The sequence below is a fragment of the Arvicola amphibius genome, chromosome 5 (genome assembly GCF_903992535.2).
Source record: "Arvicola amphibius chromosome 5, mArvAmp1.2, whole genome shotgun sequence".
NCBI classification, from domain to species: Eukaryota; Metazoa; Chordata; class Mammalia; order Rodentia; family Cricetidae; genus Arvicola; species Arvicola amphibius.
The window spans coordinates 86,890,600-86,913,127 of record NC_052051.1 but is presented as its reverse complement, the minus strand read 5'-3'; the positions used below and the strand labels follow the sequence as shown (position 1 = coordinate 86,913,127).

Genomic DNA, 22,528 nt, shown 5'->3' with positions numbered 1-22,528 from the left:
CTTTGGCGCACCTGAAGACATGCTGACAGGTCAAGACAGATCCCCTGCCCTACTTATCTGATTCTGACACTGCAGCTGCAGGCTGGTGCTGTCCTTTTATGTACAAATTAAATTTAAAAAAAAAATGATATTACTTGTATTCTTTCAGAGACGATTCATCAGGCAGTAGAGGATTCCTAGCAGAAATGAGAATTAAAGAATTTAGTCCTTGGGTTTTGTTTTGTTTTGCCATCGGTTTTGCCCCAGGTGGATATAGACATTTAAATTTGAATGATTTCTTTGGGCCTGAAGCCCAGAGCACTTCAGTAAACCTAGCCCTCAGGAGGTAGCCTGGGTTACACAGTGAGATCTGTCTCAAAAGCCCCAAACAAACAACATTTGAATGGGTGAATAGGATAAACAAACAGACAGTACAATGAATTTGAGTGTTTTTAGCTAACTAGCAGCCTCAGTGCTTCACTGCAGATCCTAGTGCACCATTTAGGCCTCCCCGGTGAGCACATGAGGCTAAAGCTGGAGAGTCTGGGTTAAAAATACGAAAAGTATCTGAGTGGTTCCTTTTGCCAATTGACTTACAAGATTATAGATATACACAAGACCCAAATGACTTACAAGGCTATAGATATACACACACAAAACCCAATGACTTACAAGACTATAGATATATACAAGACCTGTAGACGCTGGAAATGGTGACGGCAGCCACAGACAGCAGGAACAGTCTGAAATGTCTTTAGGGTCCATGTGAGGCAATCAACAAGCAGACTGACAGACGGCTGGGGAGTAGCTCAGTGGCAGAGTGTGTTCTTGGCATTGTAGGGGGTTGATCTTCAGCACCTGAGAAAAAAGAAAAAGAGATCACCTGGGCATGGTGACTAACGTCTTTAACCCCAGCACTCAGGAGGATCCTATGAGTTGGAGACTATCCTGCTCTACACAGCGAGACCTGTCTTACAATAATAACAAGCTCCTGTTGGCTGCTTTCTGATCAGAAGTGTCCTTAAGGAGATGACCATGTGGTTTTTTTCCTTCAGTTTGTTTATATGATGGATTACATTAATAGATTTTCGTATGTTGAACCAGCCCTGCATCTCTGGGATGAAGCCTACTTGATCGTAATGGATAATTTTTCTAATGTGTTCTTGGATTCTGTTTGCCAGTATTTTATTGAGAATTTTTGCGTCAATGTTCATGAGTGAGATTGGCCTGTAATTCTCTTTCTTGGTTGAGTCTTTGTGTGGTTTAGGTATCAGGGTAACTGTAGCTTCATAGAAGGAATTTGGCAGTGACTCTTGTGTTTCTATATTATGAAATACCTTAAGGAGTATAGGTATTAGGTCTTCTTGGAAGTTCTGGTAGAATTCCGCATTGAAACCATCTGGTCCTGGGCTCTTTTTGGTAGGGAGGTTTCTGATAACAGTTTCTAATTCTTCGCGACTAACAGGACGATTTAGAGCATTTACCTGGTCCTGGTTTAACTTTGGTATATGGTATTTATCTAAAAAACTGTCCATTTCTTTTACATTTTCCAATTTTGTGGCATACAGGCTTTTGTAGTAAGATCTAATGATTTTCTGAATTTCCTCTGTGTCTGTGGTTATGTCCCCCTTTTCATTTCTGATCTTGTTAATTTGCGTGTTCTCCCTCTGCCGTTTGATTAGTTTGGCTAAGGGTTTGTCAATCTTGTTGATTTTCTCCAAGAACCAGCTTCTTGTTTCATTGATTCTTTGGATTGTTTTCTGTGTTTCTATTTTGTTGATTTCTGCCCTCAATTTGATTATTTCCAGTCTTCTACTTCTCCTAGGTGAGTCTGCTTCTTTTTTTTCCAGAGCTTTCAGGTTAGATGCTGAAAAAGCATTTGACAAAATTCAGCACCCTTTTATGATAAAGGTCTTGGAGAGATTAGGGATACAAGGGTCATTCCTAAATATAATAAAAGCTATTTACAGCAAGCCGACAGCTAACATCAAATTAAACGGAGAGAAACTCAAGGCTATCCCACTAAATTCAGGAACACGACAAGGCTGTCCACTCTCTCCTTATCTCTTCAATATAGTGCTTGAAGTTCTAGCAATAGCAATAAGACAACATAAGGGAATCAAGGGGATTCAATTTGGAAAGGAAGAAGTTAAACTTTCATTATTTGCAGATGATATGATAGTATACATAAGCGACCCCAAAAACTCCACCAAAGAACTCCTACAGCTGATAAACTCCTTCAGTAACGTGGCAGGATACAAGATCAACTCCAAAAAATCAGTCGCCCTCCTATACACAAAGGATAAGGAAGCAGAGAGGGAAATCAGAGAAGTATCACCTTTCACAATAGCCACAAATAGCATAAGATATCTGGGAGTATCGCTAACCAAGGAAGTGAAGGATTTATTTGACAAGAACTTTAAGTCTTTGAAGAAAGAAATTGAAGAGGATACCAGAAAATGGAAGGATCTCCCCTGCTCGTGGATTGGGAGGATCAACATAGTAAAAATGGCAATTCTACCAAAAGCAATCTATAGATTCAATGCAATCCCAATCAAGGTCCCATTAAAATTCTTCACAGAGATTGAGAGGACAATAATCAACTTTATATGGAAAAACAAGAAACCCAGGATAGCCAAAAAAATCTTATACAATAAAGGTTCTTCTGGAGGCATTACCATCCCTGACTTCAAACTCTATTACAAAGCTACAGTATTGAAAACGGCTTGGTATTGGCATAAGAACAGAGAAGTTGACCAATGGAATCGTATAGAAGACCCGGATCTTAAACCACAAACCTATGAACACCTGATTTTTGATAAAGGAGCCAAAAGTACACAATGGAAGAAAGAGGGCATCTTCAACAAATGGTGCTGGCATAACTGGATGTCAACCTGTAGAAGAATGAAAGTAGATCCATATCTATCACCATGCACAAAACTCAAGTCCAAATGGATTAAAGACCTCAATATTAATTTGAACACATTGAGCTTGATAGAGGAGAAAGTGGGAAGTACTCTACAACAAATGGGCACAGGGAACCGTTTCCTATGCATAACCCCAGCTGCACAGACTTTAAGGGCAACATTGAATAAATGGGACCTCCTGAAGTTGAGCAGCTTCTGTAAAGCAAAGGACACTGTCACTAAGACACAAAGGCAGCCTACTGACTGGGAAAAGATCTTCACCAACCCTGCAACTGACAAAGGTCTGATCTCTAAAATATATAAGGAACTCAAGAGACTAGACGGTAAAAAGCCAATTAACCCAATTAAAAAATGGGGTGCTGAACTGAACAGAGAATTCTCAACAGAAGAAGTTCGAATGGCCAAAAGACACTTAAGGTCATGCTCAACCTCCCTAGCTATCAGGGAAATGCAAATCAAAACAACTTTGAGATATCATCTTACACCTGTCAGATTGGCTAAAATCCAAAACACCAATAATAACCTTTGCTGGAGAGGTTGTGGGGTAAGGGGCACACTCATCCATTGCTGGTGGGAATGCAAACTTGTGCAACCACTTTGCAAAGCAGTGTGGCGGTTTCTCAGGAAATTCGGGATCAACCTACCCCAGGATCCAGCAATTCCACTATTGGGAATCTACCCAAGAGATGCCCAATCATACAACAAAAGCATATGCTCATCTATGTTCATAGCAGCATTATTTGTAATAGCCAGATCCTGGAGACAGCCTAGATGCCCTTCAGTGGAAGAATGGATGAAGAAACTGTGGAATATATACATGCTAGAATACTACTCAGCGGTAAAAAACAATGACATCTTGAATTTTGCAGGCAAATGGATGGAAATAGAAAACACTATTCTGAGTGAGGTAACCCAGACCCATAAAGATGAACATGGGATGTACTCACTCATATTCGGTTTCTAGCCATAATTAAAGGACATCGAGCCTATAAATTTGGGATCCTTGAGAAGATAATAAGAAGGTGAACTCCCAAAAAAAGATATAGTAATCCTCCTGGATATTGGAAGTAGACACGATCGCCAGGCAAAATTGGGAACTTGAGGGTTGGGCAAGACTGGGCCAAGGGAAGATGGGGAGAGAAAAGTGTGAAGGGGAGAGCGGGGGGAGCTCGGAGGAATGGGGTGCTTGAGATATAGGAAGGGTGGATATGAGAGCAGGGAAGCATATATCTTAATTAAGGGAGCCATCTTAAGGTTGTCAAGAGACTTGACTCTAGAGGGGTTCCTGGACTTCCAGGGAGATGCCCCCAGCTAGTTCCTTGGGCAGCTGAGGAGAGGGAGCCTGAAAAGGCCAGTTCCTATAGCCATACTGATAAATTTCTTGCATATCACCATAGAACCTCCACCTGGTGATAGATGAAGAAAATGACAGAGCCCCACCTTGGAGCACCGGACTGAGCTCCCAAGGTCCTGATGAGGAGCAGAAGGAGAGAGAACATGAGAAAGAAAGTCAGGACCGTGAGGGAACCTCCAGCTGGCGACAGATGGGGAAGGTGACTGAGCCCCACATTGGAGCACTGGACTGAGCTCCCAAGGTCCCGATGAGGAGCAGAAGGAGCGAGAACATGAGGGAGAAAGTCAGGAACGAGAGGGGTGAGTTCACTCATGGAAACGGTGAGACAGAACTAATGGGAGATCACCAACTCCAGTTGGAATGGGACTGATGGATCATGCGACCAAACCCGGCTCTCTGACTGTGGCCAACAGCGGAGGCTGACTGAGAAGCAAAGGACAATGGCTCTGGGCTCTGATTGTTCTTCATGGACGGGCTCTGTGGGAGCCTTCTCAGCTTGGTCGATCACCTTCCTGGTCCTGGGGGGAGTTGGGAGGACCTTGGTCTTAGCATAGAGTGGGGAATCCTGATGGCTCCTTGGCCTTGAGAGGGAGGGAGGGGAGGTATGGGTGGAGGGGAGGGGAGGGAAGGGGGAGAAGGAGGGGAAGGAAGGGGGAGGAGGAGGGGAGGGAGGGGGGAGGAGGAGAGAAGGAGATGAAAATTTTTAAATATAAAAAAAAATAAACCATGAGAAAAAAAAAGAAAAAAAAAACAAATAAAAAAAAAAAAAGAAGTGTCCTTAAGGAACCTTCTAGAACAGATTCTATAATTCTACGTTTGACAAAGGAAAATGGAAACCCTTCTTAGAATAACTTCTTTTTCTCTATTCATTCTAACAGGGGCTTTGGAAATGCTGGTTATTTCCTCTGTTAAATAAAGTTGGGTGATGGTGTCATACACCTTTAATCCTAGCACTCAGGAGGCAGAGGTATGCAGATCTCTTGAGATCAAGGCCAGCCTGGTCTACAGAGCTAGTTCTAGGACAACTAAGGCTACACAGAAATACCCTGTCTCAAAAAATGAAACCAAACAAAAACGACACACTCAAAATATTATTTTAAGAAAGCTTTGTCCATATCTCAGACACACATACAAATATGATAAGAACTTTTTATTCAATGCTAACAGGACAGTATCTGAGTAGTGGTCAAAACTGGGACGTTAAATTTGATCTAATACTTCTGTCAAGCCAGATGGTATGGTACATCATAGTTCCAGCACTTAGGAGCAAAACTGTTGGAATTAAATATGTGAGCCACCTGCTCAGCTCTCATCTTTGTTTTGTTTGTTTTGTTGTGTTTTTTGAGACAGGGTCTCATGCATTCCAGGCTGGCCCAATGTGCTGTGTAGCAAAAGATGACCTTGAACTCTTGATTCTCCTGTCTTTACCTCCAAAGTGCTATATTATGAGCATGAAGTCCCAGCCCAGCTTTCCACAGTATTATGTGAGATACACTTCCTTGGTTCTTGCTATTTAAGGGTGTGTGTGAGCCCAGCTTCCTCTGCATGTCCTGCCTAGTTTCCCATGTATTTGGGGGAACTCCAGGAAAGGGGGGTTGCTGCACATGATGAATAACTTTCCTTAAATAGGTCACTGATTTTTGCAGGGAGCACTTCTCCCAGAGGGGGAGAAAACTGGGCTGCCCTGAACAAAACAATGGGAGACAAGCAGTAATGGTCCTGCGCTGACCTCAGCAAAAGGGAAAGAGAACTGACATTGTATTTGAATGAGCTCTTCAGGGCGACCTTTGCTGCACTTGCTCTCTTTTCCTTCTGTGGTGTGACCTCGTGCTTGCTTGTTTTGAAAAGCCTATTCTATTTCTTTATGTTATACCCAATGAACAACAAAGGAGATTGCTCTTTTTTCCCCTACTGTTTTGATTTTAGTTTCTTTGGTTTGTTTGTTTGTTTTTGGATTTTTAAGACAAGATTTCTCTGTAGTTTTTGGTGCCTGTCCTGGAACTAGCTCTTGCAGACCAGGCTGGCCTCGAACTCACAGAGATCCTCCTGCCTCTGCCTTCCGAGTGCTGGAATTAAAGGCATGCGCCACCACCACCCAGCTGATTTTAGTTTCTAAGTTGGCTTCATTTTTAAGGTTTATTTTAAGCTTTTATGGTGTGTGTGTGTGTGTGTGTTTGTATGTGTGTGTGCACATGAGAAAGAGTTCTTGGAGGTCAGAGGCATCAGATCCCTGAAGCTGGACTCACAAATGCTTATGAGCTGCCTGATGTGGGGTGCTGGGGTCAAACTTGAGTGCTCTGGAAGGGCACTCTTTCTTTCTATCTTTTTTTTTATTTGTTTTTTCTTTTCCTCCCTTCCTTCCTTCCTTCCTTCCTTCCTTCCTTCCTTCCTTCTTTCCTTCCTTCCTTCTTTCCTTCCTTCTTTCCTTCCTTCCTTCTTTTTCTGTCATTTATTGCATCCCGACCACAGTTGCCCCTTCCCCCTCTCCTCCCAGTCTTTCAGTCCTTCCCCCCCTCAGTATGCTTTCTTAACAGCTGAGCCATTCACTATCTCCAGCCCTATAAATTCATCATTTTGGTGGACACATATTTATGTTTCAGAGTAAACAACCCTAACATGACTTCAGCTTTTAATTGCACATTTCTGATGGAAGTTCATATGAATTAAGGGTTCTGGGAAGTTGCTCTTGAAACTGATGCCTTAACATTAAAAAGCTGAAAACAAAAGAGGGTTGTATCCTGTGTCTAGCAGAGGAAATAGAAGGCACTTCTGTGTTTCAAGTGCATGGTATATAGCCTTGACTGGCCCTGGAACACACTCTGTAGTCCACACTGGCTTTGTGCTTTTGCTGGTCCTCCCGTTTCTGCCTCTTTGTCCATGAAACAGAGGCAAGTTGGTGAAGGGATTGCCAGCTGGGTTGGCCTGCTGGCAACTTAGACTGGAAGACTAGTGTGACCATCCTCTGGCCAAACTTCTGGCATCCTCAGGCTTTGGTTTCCTTCTTAGATACTCCAAACAATAACAGAACCTAACTCACAGAACTCACAGGGCCATTGGGAGAATGTAGCATTGAGATAATATTCAAAGAACTTGGCTTGTAGGGTGGCAGTGGAATGTAATTGGCCCCCATAAATTCACAGGGAATGACACTAATGGGAGGTGTGGCCCTGTTGGAGTGGGTGTGGCTCTGTTGAAGGAAGTGTGTCACTCTGTAGAGGTGGACTTTGAGGTCTCATTTATGCTAAAGTCATGCCCAGTGTCTCAGAGCACTTCCTGCAGTCAGGATGTAGGACACTTCTCCAGCACCATGTCACATCAAGATGATAACGGACTAAACCTCTGAAAATGTAAGCCACCCAATTAAATGTTTTTCCTTGTAAGGGCTGTTGTGGTCATGGTGTCTCTTCACAGCTGTAGAAAGCCTAACTAAGTCACACAGCAAGTGTTTGCTGCTGTCGCTGCCATGGTTACTCCTCTCTGGGTACCTGGGGAAATATTCTCATATCTAAAACTATTGGCACATTTGTCATTGCAAGGATAGCCTGTTGGAAGGAAAACAAAGCATTTCCTACTTTTAACTCAGAGAGTTTAGTATCCCATGACCTAATGGAGACCCAGTGCTTCAGCAGACACCCATTATTCAAGATGGCGAAGTGACTGCATCTGCGAGTTCCACATTTGCCAGTTCTCAACATGCCTACATTCACCAGAGCCAGGGCCCTTCTGGTCACTGGCTCACATTTGCAGAATGGTAAGATCCAAGTTGCTGACACGCACGGTCAAGGCTGGCTGCCTTCTGTTTTCAGCTTCTGCACTGAAAATAAGTGTCCCTTTCAGGGTCCACGGTGGCGCCATGCGCCAGGGCTTTTGTCTTTGTGATTGTTCTGTCTAGTATTCCTCAGTGCAAGAAAACCACGGCGAGCCTCTCAACACTCTCAGGAAATTGTGTCTTTACCCTGGGATCACCATGAAACAAGGCTGACAGAAATGTGACTTGAGGCTTATAAAGAAACTTAATTTCTCTAGTTATATGTGGTTATGGTCTCAGCACTTGGGAAACTGAGGCAGGGGGATCAGAAAGTGAAATTGACCCTTGATTATATAGTGGATTTGGTGTTAGCTAAATAGCACCCTACCTAAAGAAGACGGGGAGGAGTATGGAGAGGACAGGGAGGAAAGTTAACACTGAGCAGGCATGGTGATGTCTGACTGTCAGCCTCAGGAGGAAAAGGCTGGAGGTGGAGGGGCGGGGGGGGGGGGGGGTGGGATGAGGAGTTCAACAAGTTCCAGCCAGTGGCAGCTGGCAGATAGGGCTATCTGAGACTATGTCTCCAAACACCAATGCAAGATTAAAAACACAGAGAAAAGCAGGTAACAAAGACAAATCTAATCTATTTCCTCTAGCAACTGTGTTCATGCTAATAGCTTTGCAGGAAGTATACAGAATGGACAGCACTGGTAAAATAGTCACATGTGTTAGCTACCTTTTTCTCATTGCTTGAGGTATCTCAGGCTGCTTCCTAACTCAGGAAAGGTGCTGGCTCACTTTCTGGCTTCCCCTGTTTATTCAGTCTAGGACCTGAGTCCACAGGATGGTGCAGCCCACTCAGGGTAGTCTTCCCACTTCAGCTGTCCTTTCTAGAAGCCCCCTTCCAGATGTGTGCACAGGTGTGTTTCCATGTGATTCAAACCCAGTCACATTGTCTGTCAAGGATAAGCAGCATGGAATATCTGTATGCATAAATATACAATGTTATGCATATAAGAATATACACATTTTTCACATTTATTTATTTATTGGTTTTTTGGGACAGCGTTTCTCTGTAGCTTCAGAGTCTGTCCTGGAACTAGCTCTTGTAGACCAGGCCGGCCTCGAACTCACAAAGATCCACGGCCTCTGCCTCCCAAGTGCTGGGATTAAAGGAGTGAGCCACCACCGCCCGGCAACATTCATTTATTTATGAGTGTGAATACCATGACACCTGAGTGGGAAGCCATAGGGTAGCTTTCTTTTTCTTTTATTGAAAATAGGCTTTTTCTTTGTTTGTTTTTGGATTTTGGGGGGTTTTTGTTTGTTTGTTTGTTTTTTCGAGACAGGGTTTCTCTGTAGCTTTGTAGCCTGTCCTGGAACTCACTCTTGTAGACCAGATTGGCCTTGGCCTCGAACTCACACTCAGCCTGCTTCTGCTTCATGAGTGTTGGGATTAAAGGCGTGTGCCACTACTGCCCAGTTGTTTTTGTTTTTTTTAAACCAAGCACTGTGATGCAGTCCTTTAATGCTGGCATTCCAAAGGCAGAGGCAGGCAGATCTCCCTGAGTTCAAGGCCAGCCTGGCCTACAAAGCAAGTTGCTGGGCAATCAAGGCTATGCAGAGAAGCTTTCTTTCAAAACCCAACAACAAAAACAAACAGAAAACTGGAAGGCATAATATATATGCAAAGGAGTGAAGAGAGAGAAGGGGGGAAATCCCTGATACAGAATTATGAGACAAGAGACCTCCAAAGACTCCATTGAATTTGTTTTCTGGTGTCCATCTTCTGTTTCCCAGTGAGACTCCATGGGGAAAAATTAATTTTCATTTGCAAGGTGGTTATCAGTTTGAGGAAGATTCTGGGTTAGGGATGGGGGCCTGTGTCCACTTCTCCCGTCAGCTCCAGGACCCATGCAGGCCCTTGCAGGCTGCCTCAGTCTCTGTGAGTTCGTGAGTGTTGGTTCTGCTGTGCTTACAAAGCCCTTCTTTTCTTGGTGTCCTCCAGCCTTGGGTTCCCTGAACCCTGAAAGGAGGAATTGGGACTGAGTATTCCAAGATCTCTCGCTCTCTGCACATAGGTCTGTAGGTCTCTGTGTTTGTTCCCATCTGCTGCAGAAGGAAGCTTCTTTGAAGATGGCTGAGCAAGGCGGGAATCTATGAGTAGAGACAGTCATCAACCCTGGTGCAGGCACAGGCCTGGAGGGTTTGATTAACTTTTTTTTTCTTTCTACTGGATCTTGCTATCACCCAAACTGGCTTCCCAAGTGTGGCTGTCCTTCTGCCTCAGTCTCCCAAGAGCTAGAATGTACACATCCGTTTTGTTAGAAAATCGCTGACAAATAACAGAAAGTGACTGAACAGGGTTCCATAGCAAGTAAAAATCAGCTTTTTCAGTTACTGGGACAAGTTGCTATGCTCAAAGATGAAAGCAACCACATTTTTAAAGAGAGACTTTTACATTATTTTTAAAACATTTAAATTATATTTAGAACAATTGTCTAAAAATCATGAGAATAAAATGATCTTGAAGCAGATTCTCTGTGAGGACCATGTTCTAGCCCTGGTCTGGAAGGTTCTCCACAGGTTCTCATCCCTCGGCATAAAATCAGATTATTTGGCTGAGTGGTGGTGACACACACCTTTAATCCCAGCACTCGGGAGGCAGGCAGAGGCAGGCAGTGAGTTCAAAGCCAGCCTCGTCTACAAGAGCTAGTTCCAGGACAGGCTCCAAAGCTACAGAGAAACCCTGTCTCAGAAAAAAAAAAAAAAAAAAAAAAAAAGATCAGATTATTCTTTTCTTTTTGAGACTAGCGAACCTGTAGCCCTAGTTGCCCTAAAAGTCACTGGCCTTGAATGCAGAGATCTGCCTGCCATGACCAAAGAGGGTGAGGATTCAAGGCTTATACCGCCACGTGTGGTGAAAATGCCCAGACATAACTAATTGTTTGATTAATACTTCTGAATTGGTTTCGGTTACTAATGGGATAGGAGAACATAGCAGGCCTTTGAAAGTCTTGGGTGACTGGGTGTGGTGGCACATGCTTATAATCTCAGCACATGGAAGGCAGAGGCAGGTGGATTTCTGTGAGTTGAGGCCAATTTGGTCTACAGAGCGAGTTCGAGGACAGCCAAGTCTCAAAACAATCTTGTCTCAAAACAATAGCAAGACCAAAATTCTCAGGCATAAACCACCACGTGACAAGCCTGAGCCCAAAAGCCTTAGGCATAAACCACGTGACAAGCCTGAGCCCAAGGCTTAGGCATAAACCACGTGACAAGCCTGGGGCAGGGAGCTCATGCACTCACTTTTCACGTGCAAGGCCTCAAGTGCAATCCCTATCACTGAACAAAAGATAAATTTAGGCAAGCCTGGTCAAGCCCAGGCCTATAATCCCAGTGGCTAGGAAGTCCAGTCTGGGTAATTTGTGAGACCTTTCCTGAAAAACTAAAGGAAAAGAAGTGAAAGGAAGTGTAGCAGGGTCGGGGCCCTGGAACTAGTCACGTGTGAGTGGAACTACTTCTGTCACTGCCCCTGCAGAGGACCTTAGCAATTTCCACAGCTCTCTGGGCCTCCACTACAAAGTGGAGCTCATAAAAGCATCTAACCAGGGTTTCTATGTAGGAGAAGCAGCAGCTTTCTCTGGAGAAGCAGGGGAGTGAGTCTTGAAGTTCAGACAGAGACCCCTAAAGACTCCTGTCATCAAAAACATATACCTGGAGAGTATATATACCCAGACACCACCTACCAGATTTCTGAGATACATGTATTTGAGGGGGAAAATGTATTGATTGGTTTTGGCTGTGGGGGTGTTGAGGAGAAAATGATCAAAAAAAAAAAAAAAAAAAGAACTGGAGGTGGAGGCTCCAAGTTTTAACTGTTTATTATTAACTACAGGTTGTTTATTCTGTGTATGTGTATGTGTGTGTGTGCGTGTGTGTGTACTTGTGCCACAACACAGCTCATGTGTGGAAATCAAAGGACAACTTGTTAGAATGGTGTTCTTCTATTATATAGTTCTGGAAATTTACTCAGGTAGGCAGGCTTGGGGGCAGGTGCATTCCATATTGCTGGCTCAGCTAAAAAAAATTAAATTAACATTTTATAAACTGTCATGGTAGTACACACCTTTAATTCCAGCATGGGAGGCAGAGGCAGACAGATCTCTGAGTTCCAGACTAGTCTGGTCTAATGAGTTTGTTCTAGGTCAGCCAGGACTACAAAGAAAAATCCTGTCTCAAAAAAATAAGCAAGCTATCTATTTTAAGATATAGCCAGGCGGTGGTGGCACACACCTTTAATCCCAGCACTCAAGAGACAGAGGCAAGCAGATCTTTGTGAGTTCAAGGCCAGCCTGGTCTACAAGAGCTAGTTCTAGGACAGGCACCAAAGCTACAGAGAAATCTTGTCTAGAAAAAGTAAAAAAAAAAAAAAAGTGTGTGTGTGTGTGTGTGTGTGTATTATTTCTTTTTTTTTAAGATTTTTATTTATTTATTATGTATACAACATTCTGCCTCCATGTATGCCCGCACGCCAGAAGAGGATACCAGATCTCATTACAGATGGTTGTAAGCCACCATGTGGTTGCTGGGAATTTAACTCACGACCTCTGGAAGAGCAGCCAGTGCTCTTAACCACTGAGCCATCTCTCCAGCCCGTGTGTGTATTATTTCTTGAAATAGTTTTTTCCAGTGTTATCTTATGGACCACACATATCTGCCAAGATAAAATTTCTATGTTTATGTGTGTACTTGCATATTTATATTGTATTTATATATAATATACTATGTATTTTTTTCTTTTTATTGCAAATAGATTTTTGCCAGGTGGTAGTGGCACATGCCTTTAATCTCAGCATTTAGGAAGCAGAGACAGACAGATCTGGTTCTAAACCAGCCTGGTCTACAGAGTGAGTTCCAGAATAGCCATGCCTACACAGAGAAATCCTGTCTCAAAAAAAAAAAGAAAGAAAGAAAACAAAGGGAAAGAAAGAAGAAAGGAAGGAAGGAAGGAAATAGATGATTCTTTTCTCACATAATATAGCCTGAGTATGGTTTCCCCTCTGTCTACTCCTCCTGTTCCTCCCCACCTCCCCTCCATCTGGATCCACTCCCTTTCTGTCTCTTATTATAAAACAACAGGCTTCTAAGAGACAACAATAAAATATAACAAAATAAAAAATAGTAAGATAAAATAAAAAAAAAAAACTCTATCATCGAAGTTGGACGAGACGAATCAACTGAAAGAGAAGAATCCAAGAGAAGGCACAAGAATCAGAGACCTAAAGGTTCAGGCTCTCAGAAATCCCAGAAAAACACGAAACTCAGCAGTGCAGAGGACCAGGTGCAGACCTGTGCAGGCCTGGGCTGCCTCAGTCTCTGTGAGTTCATATGACCTTCTCTGCTCACGCTGATTTAGAAGTCCTTGTCTTGGTATTCTCCATTCCCTCCAGCTCTTTTGTGTTATGTGTGTAGTTTCTCGAGACAGGGTTTCTCTGTAGCTTTGGAGCCTGTCCTGGAACTAGCTCTTGTAGATCAGGCTGGCCTTGAACTCACAGAGATCCGCCTGCCTCTGCCTCCAGAGTGCTGGGATTAAAGGCGTGCACCACCACCACTTGGCTCATTCCCTCTAGCTCTTTATACTCTTTTCTCCTCTTCTTTGAGAATGTTCTTTGGCCTCTGAGGAGAGATTTGATGGGGACATCCCATTTAGGGCTGGATGTTCCAAGGTCTCTCACCTTCTGGGTAATATCTGGCTGTAGGTGTCCCTATTTGTTCCCATCTGCTGCGGGAGGAACCTTCTCTGATGGTGCCTGAACAATCGCCACTGATCTGAGGATAACGTCATTACATGTCATTTCATCACTAGGGTTTTTTTTTTGTTTTGTTTGCATTTTTCTAGCAGTGTTTGGTTTTACCCTAAGTCCTTGGGCTATCTAGTCTCTGGTTCATCACCCAAGCCGTGTCAAGTATGGGTTTCATCTTGTGGAGTGGGCCTCAAGTCAAATCAGATATTGGTTGGTTACTCCCACAAGCTTTTGTGTTACCAGTGCCCTGGCGTACCTTGCAGGCCAGACACTATTGTAAATCCAAGGGTTTGTGGCTGGCTTTGTGTTTGTATTTCTCTTGGTGATGTGCAGCGTGACTTCCTGTACCAAAGACGTTAGAGTGTGAGGGTGGAGGCTGTGTAGGCACCAGCTCAACTTCTCTTGTGTTCTAAGAGCTGTGTAGGTGTTGTCTTCAGTGATGGGTCCTTGCTGTCAGACTGTGGAGAGCAGTCTGCTGTCTAGGCAACAGCCTGGGCTGTTGAGAATTCTCGCAGGAACCCTTTGATCAACAGCGCATTCAGATGTAACCCAGCCTCACGACTGGAAGCGTCATTTGATGACAACCGATAGGAAGCTAGGACTCTGTCTACCCCACTATTTGGCAATTTCATTTAGATCACCTTCATATATGTGTATATTTTAGGAAGTTTCTACTGTGTTAGGTTTCTATGCCACCTCTCAAATGCCCCTTAATTTTAGCTGTCTCTCTCTGTGTTCCCTCCCTCAACCCCTTGCCCCTCCCAACTTGATCCTCCTACTTCAGCCTCCCCCGAATCCATAATTATCTATTTTATTTCCCTTTTCTAATGAGATTTATCTGGACTCTCTAGTCCAGTGGTTCCCAACCTTCCTAACTCCATGACTCTTTGATACAGTTCCTTATGTTGTACTGACCCCAACTATAAAATTATTTTTATTGTTGTTTCATAACTGCAATTCTGCTGTTAGGAATTGTAATAAAAATATATGATATGCAGGATATGTTATCCACAGGTTAAGAACCTCTACTCTAGCCCCTTACTGTAAACTATCCTCTATGGTTCTATGACTGTAGTTTGGCTATTGTTGACTTAACAGTTAATTTTCACAATTACATATATATATATATGTTACATATATATGTGTGTGTTACATATATATGTGTGTGTTACATATATATATACATACACACACACACACACACACACAAATTCTCAAGTATCCCAGACTGGCCTTAGATTCCCTATGTAGCCAAGGCTGGTCTTGAATTCCTACTCCCCAGCACTATGACCATAGGTGTGCTTAGGAAAAGGGAGAAGGGAGAGCATGATCCAAAGGTTGTACACACTCACTGTCTACAGCACAGTCTCTTTGCCCCCTTCCAACTGGAAGAAAATCTGGGAAATACATTTTTAAGTTGGGCTACAAAATATGTAACTAAAATGTCTACTCCTGGAGACTGACTAGTGACGGGGCTGAGGAGTTGCTGGATGTGTAAAGAACCTGCTACTGAGCCTGACTCCCTGAGACAATCTCCAGGTCCTGTGTACTGGAAGAAAAAAAAAAGGACTGTCAGAAACTGTCCTCTGATTTCCCCCAGTGCACCAGTGCACCATGATACCCACACACACACACACACACACACACACACACACACACACACACACACACACACACACACACACACAGAGAGAGAGAGAGAGAGAGAGAGAGAGAGAGAGAGAGAGAGAGAGAGAGAGAGAGAGCCTTGCTGTGCAGTCCTGGCTGGCCAGGAACTTTCTAGGCAGACCAGACTGGCCAGAGATGGCAAGATGGCTCAGCAGGTGAAGGCACTGTTGACAAGCCTGCCAGCTGAGTTCAATCCCTGGGATCAATGGTGAAAGGACAGAATCCACTCTTGCAGGTTGTTCTCTGCCTTCCACACACCATGGTAATGCACACTCTCATATACAGACATGCAAGAGATAAAAAGTAATCTAATAAAAAATAGGGCATGCTGGGGGGGGGGATGCAGCTCAGTTGGTAGACTGCTCGCCTAGCATGCAGAGCCCTGGACTTGACCCCTGGCGTCCCATAAAACCAAGCTTAGTGATGCACCTCTGCACTCAGGCTGGAGGCAGGACCAGACGTTTAAGCTTACCTTCAGCTACACAGAGAGCAGGAGGCCACTGTGAGCACAGATGAAACCCTGCCTCAAAAAAAACAAAATCATATTAAATTTTTTAAGCATTAGGGTAGGGCCTTGAAGGAACATCAATAGGGAATGGAGCAATTTAAGATATAAAAGTTGAAATTTACAGTCAATCAATCATGAGTTTGAACTGGATAATTAACAACTGTAGTCTAAACAAACCAGAAAACCATTTGATCTTCAAGGATGTGCTTATCACAGAGACAAGTAGAACTTTTTTTTTCCGAGTTTTTCTGTAGCTTTGGATCCTGTCCTGGAACTAGCTCTTATAGACTAGGTTGGCCTCGAACTCACAGAGATCCACCTGCCTCTGCCTCCCAAGTGCTGGGATTAAAAGCATGCACCACCACCACCCAGATGACAAGTAAAACTCTTGTTTTTTCTTTCTAACAGGCTGGCCTCGAACTCGTGATCCTCTTGCCTCTGCCTCCTTCAGCAAATCCTACCGGCGGCGTGTGCCACCTCAACCGGCCAAGTAGAACTCTTGTATGCCGGGATTAAACCTGCAGTAGAGTATGCCTGAGTGTTGGTGCCTCAGGAAGGAAGCCTTCTGCAAGGGTCCCAGGCAATGATTGCTGTGTCTGTCATGTCTCCCCAGATGAGATTTTGAGAAAGGGGAAAATTACAGGACCTGGAGGAGTTGGAAAGGAGGGAACCTGAGCTAAGCGTGTGAAAGAGTCTACTGCTCCAGCCCAGCCTGCCACTCACACTGCTGTTCCTAGGTGAGAGATGGCTAGGGCCTGGTGAGGATGTACATAGCCAGAAGAAAATGGGCAGCGGATGTGACTCAGTTGGCAGAGTGTTTGCTCAGCGTGCGTAAGACCCAGCGTTCTTAGCTGAGTGTGGTGGCACACGCCTTTAATCCCATCACCTCCGGAGCAGGTGCAGGTGGATCTTTGTGAGCTCAAGGCCGGCCTTCGGTACTAATGAGCTCCAGGACAGCACAGAGAAACCCTGTTCCGAAAAACAAACACAACACAATAAAATAAAATAATAAAATTTAATAAATAAACAAGTTAAATAAAAAATAAAAACCCAAGGTTCCATTTTGAGCACCAAATAAATGGGACAGGAGGTACACTTCTCAGCACTTAGACTTCAGGGGCCTGACAATCGGGATTTCAAGGTCAGCTTTGGCTAGGTAGAACGTTCCACTGCAGTCTGAGTTACAGGAGATTGTGCTCAACCAAATGTGACCCAAGTTCGTGAGCGGAACTTCTCTGGTGAGGTGGGAGGTGGAGGCAGAAAAACCATCCAGACATTCTCTGCCTAGCTAATGCTTTCTCTTTCTCCTCCTCCCTTCTGTGTACACTAACAAGTAAGCAGAATGAGGTTGATGGCACACCTCTGTGACCTTAGCGCTTAGGCATCAGAGGCAGAAGGATCATTTCCAATTCGAGGCCGGTCTGGCCCACGGAGAATGTTCTAGGCCAGCCAAGACTGTCCTACCAGACCTTTTATTCCGGTTTTGTTTCTGTTGCTATGATAAATACAATGACAAAAACAAGCGGACAAGCCCCCCTGCAGCAGAAGGCCAGGTTACAGCCCATTCTCAGGGATGCCACGGCAAGAACTGGAGCAGAGACCAAGGAAGGAAGGCTGCCTTGCTCCCAGCACTCCTTCAGTCAGCCTCCTTATACAGCTCTGGACCACCTGACCAGGAGCGGCTAGCCCCTCCCACGTCAATCTAGACAAATCCCACAGACCAATCTGATAGAGACGAGTCTTAACTTAGGGTACCTCTGTCTAGATGGGTCAAACTACAACCAAGATTAGCTACCACACCTGTCTCAACTCCCCTCTCCTTACCTTTTCCCCATAAACCTGGCAATAAGCTCAGGTAGACATAATCCCACTACTCAGAAGGCTGAATCAGAATGATATGTTCAAAGCCTTCCTAGGCTATTTATCAAATTCCAGGCCATATTAGGTTAAAAGAAACCAAGGTGGGTGTTGGGGTTGGTGCTACACACCTTTAATCCCAGCATTTGGGAGGCAGGGGCAGGCGGCTCATTATGCACCACCAAACATATGAGTTGGAGACTGAGATCCCCAGAGACACTCCTGTGACGGCATCTCTAGGAGGTTGGTGATAGGATGTTTCTGTGTGAGGGAAGTAAGCGGCAAACTCATGGGGAACTCCATATGTCTTAATGTGACATTCATTCATCGTGTGCTAAACTCCTGACCTGGACTCTGGGGACATCCTTGAACAGAAACAACCACATCAGCATTATTGAGCCTGAATATTACATCCTACTGTCACTGTTTTGGGCCTCACTTTAATGTCCCAAATCTCATTATAATAGCTTTGGGAGACTCAGTTGTTGCTCACCCTCACTGGTGCATTTGTCTCTGTTGAGGGTTTCATCCTTAAGGTAAATTTTCTAGTCAACAGATTAGAGATTTGATCATTTCTCTCTTTTTAGTTGACAGTTATTGTTTGTCTTAGAGGACACGGTTGAATAAAATAGTGGTTTTTTTTGTTTGTTTTTGTTTTTGAGACAGGGTTTCTCTGTAAGCTTTGGAGCCTGTCCTGGAACTAGCTCTTGTAGGCTGGCCTTGAACTCACAGAGATCCTTCGGCCTCTGCCTCCCGAGTGCTGGGATTAAAGGTGTGTGCCACCACCACCCGTATGTTTTTATTTTTTGTTTTTTGTTTTAATTTTTGAGACCATAGTCTCATTATGTTGCTCTGGCTAGCCTGGAATTCATTACGTGGACCATATTCATAGACCTGCCTGCTTCTACAATCAGAGTGCTGGGATTAAAGGTATGTGCCACCATGCTGGATAACAATATATTTTTTAATTTTGATTTTTTATTGATATTTATTGAGCTCTACATTTTTCTCTACTCCCTTCCCTGCCTCTCCCCTCCCCACCTCAACCTTCCCCAAAGGTCCCCATGCTCCCAATTTACTCAGGAGATCTTGTCTTTTTCTACTTTCTGTTTCCCATGTAGATTAGATCTATGTAAGTCTCTCTTTGTGTCCTCATTGTTGTCTAAGTTCTCGGAGATTGTGGTTTGTAGGCTGGCTTTCTTTGCTTTATGTTTTAAAACCACCTGTGAGTGAGTACATGTGATTATTGTCTTTCTGTGTCTGGGTTACCTCGCTCAAAGTGATGTTTTCTAGCTCCATCCATTTTCCTGTAAAATTCAAGATGTCGTTATTTTTTTCTGCTGTGTAGTACTCCATTGTGTAAATGTACCATATTCTTTTTATCCTTTCTTCAGTCAAGGGGCATTTAGTTTGTTTCCAGGTTCTGGCTATGACAACAAAGCTGTTATGAACATAGTTGAGCACATGTCCTTGTGGCACGACTGAGCATCCTTTGGACATATACCCAAATGTGGTATTACTGGGTCTTGAGAAAGGTTGTTTCCTAATTTTCTGAGAAAAACATAATATATTTTATAGTGAAACAACCTGCTGATGCATCGAAGTCATGTAAACTCACTTCTTTTATTGATTGGTTGATTGATTAGCCTCATATAGATTAGGTTGGCCTCAGCATGTGACCAAGAATGCTTTTATACGATCCTCCTACCTCTGCCTCACAAATCCTACTAAGGTCTGCAGTCACTTGGAGTGCACCACCACACCTGCTCAGAGTAGCTCTGGATCAAGGCTTTCAAAATTCTATTAAACACAGTTACTTGTGTGTGTGTGTGTGTGTGTGTATATACATATATATATATATATATATATATATATATATATATATATATGCGTGCAAGTTTACACTCTCAGACAAGTACCATGATGTTCTTGTGAGGGTCAGAGGACAGCTTGTGGGAGTCTATTCTTTTCTTCTGCTGTGATGGTCTCAGGGTAGAATTCAGGTCTTGTTTGTCAACTTGACTAGGTATGGAATTTTCTAAAATGCAAGCTTCTGGGCATTCTTGGGCCAGGCGTGGTAGTACACACCTTTAATCCCAGCACTCACCAGACAGATCTCTGATTTTAAGGCCAGCTTGGTGTAGTAGAGAGTCCCAGGACAGCCAGGGCTACACAGAGAAAACCTGTCCTGAAGGAAATAAAAACAAAAGTGGTCAGTATCAGGCCTGATTGAAGAATTGAAGAAAAAGGGCCCACTTCGCCCATGGGAGGTAATCTGCCTTATGTTTCTCTTACATTCTTTTGTTGATATTAGAGCTACCTTTTTTGGGTTTCCAATGTACACTACAGGAATTTTCCTTGTCAGTGGTGCCAGGTTGGGACTGTGGACATCCAGCGTTGTGCACTACTACCAGGTCTCCAGGGTGACGCATCCACTGTTGGACTACTCAGCCATCTGTGTAAGTCAACCAATACATTATATAATATAATGTATATGCATCTGCATATCTGTCTTCATTCTATTAGTTCTGTTTCCTTAGACAACAGCAGCTAATACACTCAACTCGGTACAACCACCTTTACTCACTGAGCCATCACAATTGCCCATCGAGTGGGGGTTTTTGGTTTTGTTTGTTACGGAGTTCCAGGTTGACCTCAAACACTCCTTCTCCTCAGACTCCATCAACATACTCAGGCTCTTTATGGCCTTTTGTGATCCCCAGTAGGTTAAATCTCATCTTCTCAAAGGCCTTGTCTTAGGTCTTTATGCCTTTGATCAACTTCCCTCTGTAAAGTCTCAGCCCTTGACATCCCCTTTTCCTCACTTCCATCCCTGATGAATACCCTAAAATACCCTAAGTTTCTCGTTTTTCTTGCCAAAACGATTCAAGCAGGCCACTGGGTACAGAAGGCTCTGCTCTGATCATCACTTTTGTGCAGGTGAGGATGAGAAGCACTGATAGGGAAGGATTTGCATAAGGACCATTGCAGCAGAGAAAGCAAACTGTGCCTCTGGTGTTTAAACTCAGGAGTCAAGTTGGTTATTGTGAGCTTTATCTCCTTCAGATGGTCTTTATAGGCTCCTTTCTAATCACCCAGCAACTTCCACAGCTGCTTGTATGCCAAACTTTTTTGGTTTTTAGAGATAGGGTTTCTTTGTAGCTTTGGAGCCTGTCCTGGAACTAGCTCTTACCAGGCTGACTTTGAACTCACAGAGATCCCTGATTAAAGGCCTGCACCACCACTGCCTGGCCACCAAACTCTTGACACAAAGGTGCCTTTGAAATTTGAAGGCAGAGCCTGGTGGAGGTGACACACACCTTAATCCCAGAGCCAGGTGGATCTTTGAGTTTGAGGCCAATCTGGTTTATAGAGTGAGTTCAAGGACAGCCAGAGAAACCCTGTCTTGAGAAAGAGAGAGAGAGAGAGAGAGAGAGAGAGAGAGAGAGAGAGAGAGAGAGAGAGAGAGAGAGAGAGAGAGAAAGGTGAAGGCTGACTGCTTTATTTGTGGGTCTACATTGTGGTTTGGCTAGGTGCTGCAATGGGGTAGTCTTCATAAATGATATTTATACTGCTTTTGTTGGATAATTACATGCCTTTAGTTTGTGGTACTGTAAATGGAGTAACAATCTGCAGAGGCCAGCACTGTGGCCAGAAGGAAGCAACTCTGGAATATACAAATGGCATCTTCTGACTAGAGAGGCAGAAAGTGCCATCTGGGTTTACTTTGATTTTCTTTAACTTTTGGAGATTTGTTTATTCTTAGTGCTGTATGTCTATGCACTTGCTAAAACATGCATAAGGGCCCGACAGAGACCAGTATATGGCATCAGTTCCTTGGGACTGGAGTTACAGATGGTTGTAAGCCATCATGAGTGCTGGGAACCAATACCGGGTCCTCTCTGCAAAAGCTGTCTGTGTTCTCAACCACTAGCCATCTCTTCAGCCCAGCTTTCCATCTTGTTAAGACAGGGTCTCACATGAACGCTGACCTGCCTCTGCCTCGTAAGTGCTGGGCTCCATAGGTCACCCTTATCACTCCCAGATGACGAGGTAGCTGACTGCTCTGCTTACCCAATACGGTTAGAAGTTGTGCCTTAGATACTGTTTACCTCTTTTGGATGAAAGAGTTAGAGAGATGAATTATATCTTTCAAAGTTCCTAGTCTTGGAATAGCAGCTCCTCTACTATTCTCAGTAATCCCAGTACCTGCTGTGTGCAAAGCAGTCTGGCCACAGGTTAGCAGGGCTCCTCCTGTCTCTGCTTGAATTTTGGGATACAGGTGTCTGCCACCATTCCTCACCAACTTTTTTATTTTTTTATTTTTGGTTTTTTGAGACAGGGTTTATCAAGCCTGTCCTGGAACTAGCTCTTGTAGACCAGGCTGACCTTGAACTCACAGATCCGCCTACTTCTGCCTCCAGAGTGCTGGGATTAAAGGCGTGTACCACCACCACCTGGCTTGACATCATTTTCTTTAGAAAGACTGAAAAATTTTCAGATATGTGAGCTCTTTGGGGCTAGAGCCACCAAGTCACAGCACTGTGTCAGCCTTCCCTCCTCTCTGATCCGCAAGGTGAGCACACTCAAACTGGCAGCTGCTCACTTGACTTGAGCCACCGCTACCTTAATTTCTTTACCTCAGTTAGATGTATTTATTTGTTTGGTTGTTGGTTAGTC

At 43.9% G+C, this 22,528-nt stretch overlaps 1 long non-coding RNA gene across 1 annotated transcript in view; it reads right to left on the bottom strand.

Moving 5' to 3' along the window:
- Positions 1–738: 738 nt before the first annotated feature.
- The window catches only part of LOC119815015, a 29,638-nt gene continuing 7,848 nt past the window's right edge, over positions 739–22,528 (bottom strand). The window contains exons 4-7 of the long non-coding RNA XR_005285487.1: positions 20,169–20,303; positions 19,956–20,036; positions 15,956–16,003; positions 739–837 (exon numbers count right to left, since the gene is read on the bottom strand). This is a non-coding gene — a long non-coding RNA (uncharacterized LOC119815015). The remainder of the gene's footprint in view (positions 838–15,955; positions 16,004–19,955; positions 20,037–20,168; positions 20,304–22,528) is intronic.